The sequence below is a fragment of the Miscanthus floridulus genome, chromosome 11, assembly GCF_019320115.1.
Source record: "Miscanthus floridulus cultivar M001 chromosome 11, ASM1932011v1, whole genome shotgun sequence".
Lineage (NCBI taxonomy): Eukaryota > Viridiplantae > Streptophyta > Magnoliopsida > Poales > Poaceae > Miscanthus > Miscanthus floridulus.
The window spans coordinates 22,773,407-22,784,335 of NC_089590.1; positions in this window are offsets into that span (position 1 = coordinate 22,773,407).

Genomic DNA, 10,929 nt, shown 5'->3' on the forward strand with positions numbered 1-10,929 from the left:
TCATGAGCAGATCTGTTTTGGATCATGCTGCATGACTATCGTTCGTTCTGACGATGAGAAGTAAATGTGTGATCCTTGGGCAGGATGTTTATTTTGTGTGATATGTCTATATTAATTATGCCACTCCACTACTACTATGGTTTGTAATAATTATCGAACTTAGTTTGTAAGGTTTGAAACAACTGGTTTGTAAACTATGTTATCGTAAGACTTCCGCTGTTTTTACTCTGGTTTTGATATTTGAATAAATGTTGTAATACTGCAATGACTCTGTAACATGATCCTGCTCGGAAATCGTGGATGATTCGGGGTTCCCCGAGGACACCCAACAGTCTTTTTAAGTTATTGGAAACATATGCATAAATGTCAAAAGTCGTCGGACAGTGACAGGTGCATGTGGGCCCTATAACTTAGGAGGTTCTGCCACAGCACTAAGGAGTCCTTGGCGTAGGCGGTGAGGTCCGAGCACTGAGGAGTGAGGAGTCCCCGGCATAGGCGGTGATGACCGAGCACCGAGGAGTGAGGAGTCCCCGACATCGGTGGCGATGATCGAGCACTGAGGAGCGAGGAGTCCTCGGCGTAGGCGGCGATGACCGAGCACTAAGGAGCGAGGAGTCCCCCGTGTAGGCGATGATGTCTGAGCTCCAAGGAGCGAGTAGTCCCCAGCGTAGGGGACGATGTCCGAGCACCAAGGAGCGAGGAGTCCCCAGCATAGGCGGCGAGGTCCGAGCACCAAGGAGTCCCTAGCGTAGGCGGCGATGTCCAAGCATCGAGGAGTCCTTAGCGTAGGCGACAAGGTCCGAGCACCGAGGAGTCCCCGGTGTAGGCAGCGAGGTCCGAGCATCGACATAGCTAGCGACATCTGTGTAGTGAAGTGTGCCCACTTAATCATCGAGCATGAAGAATCCAAGCGCTGAGGAGTAACCGACATAGCTGGCGATGAAGCACGAGCGGTGAACAGTCTGGTCAACTGGTCAGCGGCGAAGTGAGCATTGAGTAGAAGCAACCGATGAACAGTCTGATCAACTGGTCGATGATGGAGTCCATGAACCAAGCGGTCTGACTAGTTGATCAGTGGAGAAGTCCGAGCACCAAATGATCTGATCACCTAGATGATGATCCTACAATACAAATATATAGAACGAGTAGTACATGATGTACAAAAAAATAAACTCTGGAGAAAATCAGCAATGGTGATGAAATGGTGTATGCATCTCGACGATCAGTTGGCATGAAAAATATATTTATATTTAATATAAACCGCCTGAATAGTTAGTGTGTAGCTGAGTCTCCAGCCCTAGCTAGCCCATAGTCCATAACATCGAGCGTGGAGCCCGTGCATGTGTAGGAGAAACAGACGTCACCAAGGAGCCGCTGCCGACCACCCATAACACAGAGGGCAGACGCTCGTGCATGTGTAGGGAGGAGCCGGAGACAGGGCCATCTCTGGAGGCATCTGAGCATCAACATGATTGTTTGGGGGTTCAGAAAATCGTTTGGAGAGCAGACATGGAGAAAATAGTTCACAGAAACATCATGGCGATATACGGAGATTGGAGAATATTTAGGAAAATATTAAAGCATGACTTAGCTTTGGACGGAGCATCTGGTCGGCGGCGTATGGTGTTATCTGGTCAGCGTTGATGGTGAACACCCGGTAGGCGGTGAGTTGTTGGTGAAGGTGGCCTCGGAGGTGGTTCTGAGATCAGATCTGCTGTCACGGGGGCTGGTGTAGCAGCGACGAATTGTCATCATCGACCGGCATGGATCTCCATGAGATTGATGATGAGAATGCGATGTTGATTTGAGGTCCATCTGGCTTGCCATGGATCAAGCGCACACCCCTACCTGGCTCACCAACTATCGACAGAATATGCTTAGCAGTCCACCAAGGGGTATCCCGCGATGGTAGATTTGTCGGTGGGGGTGCATGTGATCAGGAACCGGATGGTGACACAAGGCGTAGATATAGCGATTTAGATAGGTTCGGGCCATCTGATCAACGTAATACCCTACGTCCTCTGTCTTTGGTGTATTTGTATTGATCTGTATGTAGATCCTATCTGATAGATCCTATCCACTAGGGGACCCCTACCTCTCCTTATATACTCTGGAGGAGGTAGGGTTACAAGTAAAGTAGCCTATTTGGTACTATACAATGTCTTGCGGTGCATGCCAAGCAGCGCCATGCACGCCTTAACCTTATGGGCTGGGCCACCCCTAGGGGCACAGCCCATGTCTTGGGGGCCATACCCCCACAGTCTCCTTCGTCCGATCATCCACACCGGACATGTCCGGTCATAGTTGAGCATGGGACTCATGGCAGAAATGGCTACTTCATTTGGATGGGACACATGGTGAACTAGCCGCGATTGGACGCAGGTGACTGGATGCGTTCGGTGCACACGACCGGTGCGTCCGGTCATCCTGCAGTCAGCCCAATAATTGAGCCAATGACTCTATTTGTGGGGGCTCTCTATTTTAGCCCCATGGCCAGTTCAAGCTCACCCTCTTGGCCATTTACATTGTCATAACAACCTTGTGAGCTTAGCCAAAGCCCTCCCACTCATCTCCATCATAGATTCATCATCTTTGTGAGATTGGAAGTGAATCCAAGTGCATTGCTTGAGTGTTTGCATCTAGAGGCACTTGGTGTTCGTGTTTTACTATGGAATTCGCTTGTTACTCTTGGTGGTTGCCGCCACCTAGATGGCTTGGAGCAATGAGGATCGTCGAGCGGAGGTTGGTGATTGTCTCTGGCTCTAATTGTGGTGATTGTGAGGGGTTCTTTACCTTTCCCCAGCAAAGAGCCAAAGGGTACTCTAGTAAATTACTCGTGGCTTATGTGATCCTTATCTTGTGTTGGTTGTGTGGCACCCTATTGAGGGTTTTGCATGTGATGGCAATTAGTGCATGAACCTCCAAGTGAGTGAATTGCCACAACGAGGACTAGCTTGCCAGCAAGCAAGTGAACCTCGGTAAAAAAATCATTGTGTCATCATTTGATTCCAAGGTGATTGGTCTTCACTGGTATTCATTCTTGTGATTGATTGGTTCATTCCTCGACACGGTGGTATAACTATCTTGCTCTCTCTCTTTTCATTACCGCAAACTAGTTATCAAGCTCTTTAGTGTAGTTTCTTGTGAGAGCTTGTTAGTTTGGTTAGTGTGGCTCTTTAGTTAGATTTTGAGATCACACTAACCTAGTGTAGTGATATAGCCATTGTGTGGATAGAGACTATAGAAACTAGACTTGTGGTAGGTGGCTTGCATTTTTAGTAGGCTAGCGTAACACTCGCTTCACCTCATATTTGTTTAACCGGTTTGTTAAGTGTTGTTATAGAAATTTTTAATAGTCTATTCACCCCCTTCTAGGCATTAGGACCTTTCAGGCTCACTAGAGAAAGTTCACCGGTGAGCATGGTAGATGGCAGTGGTCGCACGGTGGAGCATCGACCATCTCTGGCCATGGTAGGCTCCGATGAGGATGGCCCTACCTCTACGGTGACATAGAATAGTTCTAGAGCAAGATCTGGCCATGGTGGAGCAGTGGGGGAGCCTAACCGCGAGGCATGGCACACGGTGGCGCCCAGCGCACATGGTGGGGCTCTCTGTTCTGGCAAACTAGCGGTGAGAGGTGGGTCTCCATCTTTGCGGTAGGAGCTAGGGTTCATGGCCATGCGCAAACATCTTTGAGCGGGGGATGGAAAGACCTAGGAGCTACTGGCCATGGCGAGCTTGAGCTTGCGGACATGGTGGGCATGGCGGGAGCAATGCATTCCCATGTGATGGTATGGTAGCATCTACCCTAGCTTTGGCTTGAGCAGTAGTGACCTAAGGCAACTAAGGACTAGAAGATAGGAAGGCGGGAGATGCAGTGGAATGGCCTGGCCATGTTGAGCCGAGAGCGCGGTGGTGCTCCAGTGGCAACGACGGTGATGATGAAGTGGAAAGCCACTTTACCTTGGTTTGAAAGGTGGCGCTGGTGGCTCGAGGAGGTGGGGTGATGGTAGAGTAGTTGTGGCCTAGAGGAATTGACCGATGGAGCTGCAACAGCGGTGAGCGAGCTCAGCTCCACTGTAGCTGGGCGCGGCGAGAAAGAGAGAGCGAGTGAGAGCGAGTGGGAGGGAGCAGCAGGGGCACGACCCTCTTGTCCGTGCACTAGCCTGGCCATCATCGGCGTATGACTACCATGTGGTGGCCGTGGCCTAGCACAGTCAGCCACTGATGCCGTGCGTGTCCACGTCCATCAGAGCCCAACATGCATGTCTGACAAAGCAACTTTGGGACCATGTAACTCCTAATCCATGGTGATTTAGTGCAAGGTGTGTGAACAAATCTTGTAGAACTATGTAAGGTCTACAAGATTGCTTTAGAAATCATCTTCTAATTCACAATGGTTTGGAAGTTACATCACCTCAAAGTCATGTACGTTGAAACTGTAATCATCTCCAACACTTAGAAAGTTTTTTCAAAGTCCAAAATAGTATTTTATTGCTACTTGTGAGCTATTTTTGAGCATGCTATGTACTGAATTAGGTCTTGGCCCAAAAATGAAAGTTGTTACTCTAGTCAAGTACAACAACTTTTCTTAAGGGTGCACTACCATGCAAGCAATCTAAGGCATAGTTCAACATTGGTCAAACTAGTAACTTGAAAATTGGAGTTTCTAGAATAACTATGACTTGGGGGCTGTTTTGGTCCATGTCATGAATACCAAACTTGTTCCATGTACCATCATAAACATGTTAAGGTCACACACATGTTAAGCATATACACTTCATATGCTTTATGCTCATGGATGCAAGTGCCCAATGCATGCTTCATATGCCTCTTTCTATGGCCCCACAAGAATTTCATGCATTGGTCACACACAATGGCAAGCATATACATGCATATAGCTATCATCACATGTAACAAAAGTAAGGTGATTGAGATAACACTTCATATGCTTTATGCTCATGGATGCTCAAATGATGCTCATGCTCATGAATGCAAGTGCCCAATTCAAGCTTAACACTAGGGTGTTACAACCCCTCCCCCTTATAGGAATCTCATCCCGAGATTTGAAAGACCTACCATTTTTCATAGAAAGCGGGGTAGACCTCGCATGGATAATCTTCTCGTTCCCACGTAGCATCTTGCTCACTATGATTATTCCACATCACTTTGTGAAACTTGATCACACAGTTTCGAGTTACTCTATCCATGCTATCTATAATTTTCACCGACTTCTCTTCATAGGCTAGATCCAATTTTAACTTGATATCTCTAACCTCCACTCTTTCTTATGGAACACGTAAGCATTTCTTCAATTGGGATACATGAAAAACGTTGAATATAGCCCTCATTTCTAGAGGTAACTGGATCTTGTAGGCTACTCTTCCACTTTTTTCAATGATTGGATATGGACCTACATATCTAGGTGCAAGCTTTCTTTTTACGCCAAAATGTTGTACTCCCTTTATCGGTGATACCTTCAAATATACATGATCACCTACTTCAAACTCAATGGGTGCTCTTCTTCTATCAGCATAACTCTTATGTTAGGATTGAGCAGCTTCCATATGTTGCTGAATGATATGCACCTGCACTTTAGCCTCTTTGACAAAATCAATACCATAGTATCTTCTTTCTCCAGGTTCAACCCAATTCAAAGGAGTTCTACATTTACGGGCACGTAAAGCTTCAAAAGGAGCCATCTTAATACTCTCTTGATAACTATTGTTGTAGGAAAACTCAGCTAAAGGTTGCCACTTTTCCCATGAACCTTTTGAAGAGATGACACAAGCTCTCAACATGTCTTCCAATATTTGATTTACACATTCGGTTTGCCCAGAGGTCTAAGGGTGATAGGCAAAACTTCTGACTAAGTTGGTGCCTAACATCTTGTGCAAATGTTCCCAAAAACGATGAGTGAACTGAGGCACTCTGTCAGACACAATGGTTCTTGGCACACCATGTAGACGTACTATGTGGGAGAAATACAACTCAGCATAATCATGTGGTTGGTAATTGGTTCTGACTGGAATGAAATGTGCAGACTTGGTTAGGCGAACCACAATCACCCATATGGAATCAAAATTCTTATGAGTAGGTGGAAGTCCAACAATAAAATCCTTGCTAACTTCTTCCCACTTCCAACCTAGAACAGACAGTGGTTGAGGCAGTCTAGTAGGTTTCAAATGAACAGCCTTGACTCGGCAACAATTATCACATCTAGAAACATAAGCTGCAATTTCCTTCTCCATTTTGGTCCACCAAAAATGGTTCTTCATGTCTTGATATATTTTAATACTACCCAGATGAATGGACAGTTTAGAAGAGTGAGCCTCACCTAAGATCTGGTTTCTAAGTTCCTTATCCTTCGGCACTACCAGTCTATCTTTAAACCATAGAACACCATTCTCATCTATCCTAAAATGCTTAGTCTCTTGCTCTTTCATCTTTCTTTTGATGTGGAACACACCTGGATTGGTCTTCTGAAGCTCGATGATCTTGCTCTCAAGAGAACAACTGATCATAATATTGTGCAGCAAAACAGGATGTAACAAATTGAAGCCATCTTCTAATAGAGAATTGCAATGAGACTTTCTGCTCAAAGCGTCTGCAACAACATTCGCTTTGCTAGGATGATAATGTACTTCTAAATTGTAATCTTTGATCAATTCTAGCCATCTTCTCTATCTCATTTAATTCGGGTTGAGTGAAGATATACTTAAGGCTCTTATGATTTGTGTAAATATGACACACATTGCCAAGCAAATAGTGTCTCTAAATCTTTAATGCGTGGACAACCGCTGCTAATTCTAAGTCATGGGTTGGGTAATTGACTTCATGCTTCCTCAGCTGATGTGAGGCATAAGCAATGACTTGGCCTTCTTGCATAAGAACACATCCCAAACCGGTACCTGATGCATCACTTAACACATCAAAAGGTTTCTCGATATCAAGCTATGACAAAACAGGAGCTGAAGTCAATAAAGTCTATAAAGTGTGAAAAGCAGCCTCACACTCTAGAGTCCACACAAACTTCTCATCTTTCTGAAGCAATCTTGTCATTGGGTTGGTGATTTTGGAGAAGTCCAGAATTAACCAATGGTAGTAACATGCTAAACCAAGAAAACTCCGAACTTCATGAACTGAAGTTGGGGCCTTCCAATCCATAACTTCTTACACCTTAGAGGGGTCTACAAAGATCCCATTTTCTGACAGCACGTGCCCTAGAAAAGGTACCTTCCAAAGCCAAAACTCACACTTGCTAAACTTAGCATACAACTTATGTTCTCTTAGCTTGGTTAGAACAACTCTCAGGTGCTCTGCGTGATCCTCCTTGTTTTCTGAATAGACCAGAATGTCATCGATAAACACAACCCCAAACTTATCTAGGTCTAGCACGAACACTAAATTCATTAGATACATGAAATATGCAGGAGCATTTGTCAGCCACAGGACATGACCAAATACTCATACAGGCCATACCTAGTAAAGAAAGCAGTCTTAGATATATCTTCTAGCCTGATTTTAATCTAATGGTAATCAGATCTCAAATCAATCTTGGAGAAGACCTTAGCCCTTGACAACTAATCATACAAGATATTAATTCGAGGCAAAGCATACTTGTTCTTGACTGTTATGGTATTAAGTGGTTGGTAGTCCACACACATCCACAAAGATTTGTCTTTCTTCTTCACAAATAAGGTGGGACAACCCCATGGAGATGAGCTAGGTCAAATGAGACCTTTCTCTAAAAGCTCTTGCAATTGAACCTTAAGCCCGACTAGCTCATTTGGTGGCATTCTATATGGCCTCCAAGAGATGGGTGTAATACCCGGTAACAACTCAATCTTAAACTCTACATCCCTATCGGGTGGCAACCTAGGTAGTTCATTAGGAAACACATCCGGAAACTCACATACCACTAGAATATCAAGGACGATCATGGTCTGAATAGCACATTCTAAATTTTGGAGATCAAAACTCCTAGGAAGTGGCACTAGGAAAGCATTGTTACTCTAGGGTTCCCTCAACATGATGGTTCTAGTCGAAGTGTCAATGAGAACTCCATGGCCACTCATCCATTTCATACCCAAGATTACATCTATCCCCAACCCTAGCAATACTACAAGATCTGAGGTATACTCTTAGTTGCTTATTGAGATGCGCACATCTTTGACTATCTGGTTGGTGGAGATATTATTTCTAGCTGCACTTATGCAATAATCACCCTTATCTATAGTAACTACCCTCTGATCATGCTTGGATGCAAATGTTTGATTCATAAATGAATGTGAAGCTCCAAAATCAAACAAAACAACTACGGGGTGTTGGTTCATAAGAAATGTACCCGTAGTAACAACTTCACCTGATGGGATTTCTTCTAGGGTGGTATAGTGCACATGTCCCTGACGTGCATTTGGATTACCCTGCTTCTGGTTGTTGTTCTTCTTGGGATAGGGGCAATTTCTTGCCCAATGGCTAGGCTTGTTACGGTTCCAGCATGGCATGTTGCTAGGTGGAACACTAGGGCTTCCTTGTCCTATGCTACCCATTGGTAGAGCAATAGAAAAGGCCTTGTGATACACTTTCTGGGTCTGACTGGTCTGTACCTTCTTATGAGGTGTTATATACTTTGGAGCAGGTGGGCGAAACTGAGGTCTCGCAACAACAGGAGCTTTTGACTGAGATGCGCCTACTTCAAAGCTCTCTTACAACTCTTAGATGCTGAATAGTTGTTGTTCCGATTCTCCTGAGTTAAAGCATCACTGACAAACTCATTGAAAGTGGCACACATGCTGTTAGCTAGAGTCTTCATCAGCTTCGAACTAAGCCCCCTCTTGAAACTAGCAATCTTCTTTGCATCAGTGTCAACAAACTCTATGGCATACCTTGATAGATTGTGAAAGTCATGTAGATACTCAGTTAGGCTCTTGGTACCCTATGTTAGCTTTATGAATTATGTATGCTTCATGCTCATAAGACCTGAGGGAATATTATGTCCCCTAACTACAGCCTTAAATTGGTTCTAGATAATTTGAGCATTTTCAGGCAAAGTAGATCGATGATGAATCTACCACATGCCTGCAGGCCCCTATAGCTAGTGTGATGCATACTCTGCCTTCATGTGCTCTGTGAACCCTAAGAGATGGAACTTCTGTTCAATTGTATTCAGCCATTCATCTGCCTACAATGGCTCCTCTACTTCCTTAAAGATGGTCAAGAAAGTCCTTAAAATCATTGAACTAGTTAGGTTAAGGCCCTTGGCATTGGTCCCTTCCCCATCCATGGCTGACATTCTATGCAAGACCGCGCAACACTTCTCCCATGGAACATTGGGTTTCCATGAGCTGGGCCATCATCTCTACTGGCTTGGGATGCGGTGGTGGTGGGAGGTCCTCATTATCATTGCCATGTGAACCACTGCCACCCACATCATCTCCACTAGCTCCCCTACGATGCGCATCATCTGCAGAATTGCAACCACAAGTAATTATTGATGATGTCAAAAAATTGTAGAAGAATTATATAATTATGTCAAACAAAATTGACTAGAGAGAATTTACATTCTTACAATAAAATAGAGGCATAATAATTCATTTATACAACACAACATCACCAATTATATTACTTAGAGATCATGCAATGCATTCTCCTACATGCCAAATACTTGCTAGCACACAAACTAGACATTTATTAATGTTCAACAACGACATGGATTAAACATGCAAGGTTTTGAGATTACATCAAAGGAGTACATCATGAGATCGAAACCTAAATTATGAGTTCATTACATAAAGGATCGAAGATAGAGAGCTAGCGCATCTAGCTAGGTACTATAGCTAAGTTACACCTTGGAGTGGTCGCTCTCGTTGTCAGACACATCATCACCATGGTCGTCCTCAAATGACTCGACCTCCTCCTCCTTAGGCTTAGCCTTGGCATCCACCTCCATGCCATTGTCCTCAGCAATCAACACATTGGGATCTTCTTCCACCACTGGAGCTAGAGGAAGAATTGGGTTCACCAAATTGTTGAGACAATGAACATCCAGCTGAAGCTCCTTCATCTGGCATATGAGTTCCTGCTCTCTGTGATCAAACTCCGTTGCCTGCCTAGCAGCCTAAAACATAGTATGAATTCTAGCTGCCTCCCTAGCCTTAGCAATGCAAATGACCTCGTCCCTCTCAGCATGGACGTCCTGTATCTTGACCCTAGATACATCTATTTCTACAACAACATTCACCAACTAAACCCGACGAGCTTCCAAAGTTGTAATAGCATTATCGGTTTCCCACTGAACCTCTCTAGCTGCCCTTCGATGCCTGCGCACATGCCCTTGTAGCTGGCATTACGTGGCCTGTGCTCGCTGGACCTCTAGCATGCAGCTGATGTAGCTATCTTCATGGGAGTAGAACATCTTCAGGACTGCGAACATAGCACTCATAGTAGCACTAGAGCTCTTTGCATCCAAGTGGTCACCGACGGATCCACCCGGGGAAAGGTTCTGGTTGGACCGTTGATGAGCTCATCACTAAACTCCTAACAGATCTCACACAGTGCCTCCAAAGCTACCACTTGAGCACCTATCCAAGGAGACTGCCCATCTAACTCAATACTCCAACCTTGCCACTATGGATTGTTTGCACGGGCTGGAAAGGTCACCCGCACATCATACCATAGCTGCCCCTCAGCTGCCACTTCCCTCTAGAAGTAGCGGGGTGGTTCAGCGTACCCAAATGAGTTTAGCACCCTCCACAGCAAGGTAGGAGTGCCAAACATAGCAAGGAATGTGTCACTTCGAGGCCGGGCTCCTGGTGTTACCATCTATAGCAAAGTGTGCAACTCTTGTGAGAGGATATCATACGTGAGAAGAAATTTAATGAATGGGGTAAGCAATTATAAGGGAGGGAGGAATGCAAAAATGCAAAT